A 345-nucleotide genomic window follows, 5' to 3' on the forward strand; every position below is an offset into this window, starting at 1 on the left:
ATAAAGTTGGTACTTATCAACGGGTCATTGGGGTAAAGTAAATAATATTATCACTCAATTATCTCTTCCAATAGTTTAGAATAATTTGTAAACGACAAATAGCGATAATGATTGGGAGAGGGTACTGACGGGAAGTATGAATGATCGAATTGCGTTTGACAATTGTAATTTGATATTATTGCTTTGCTTTCGTTGCGGGGTCTTATGGTATGAATGTACTAATGATAATATTATGTAGAAACGGTCTTTCTACGAAGTATGTAGTCGTTAGTCCGGTCAATTTAGACATTCGAAGTTACATAAAGTCCCAACAAGCTGAATTTCTGTGAAGTTGTTCAAAACATA

The sequence above is a fragment of the Zerene cesonia genome, chromosome 25 (assembly GCF_012273895.1).
Source record: "Zerene cesonia ecotype Mississippi chromosome 25, Zerene_cesonia_1.1, whole genome shotgun sequence".
Classification (NCBI taxonomy): Eukaryota; Metazoa; Arthropoda; class Insecta; order Lepidoptera; family Pieridae; genus Zerene; species Zerene cesonia.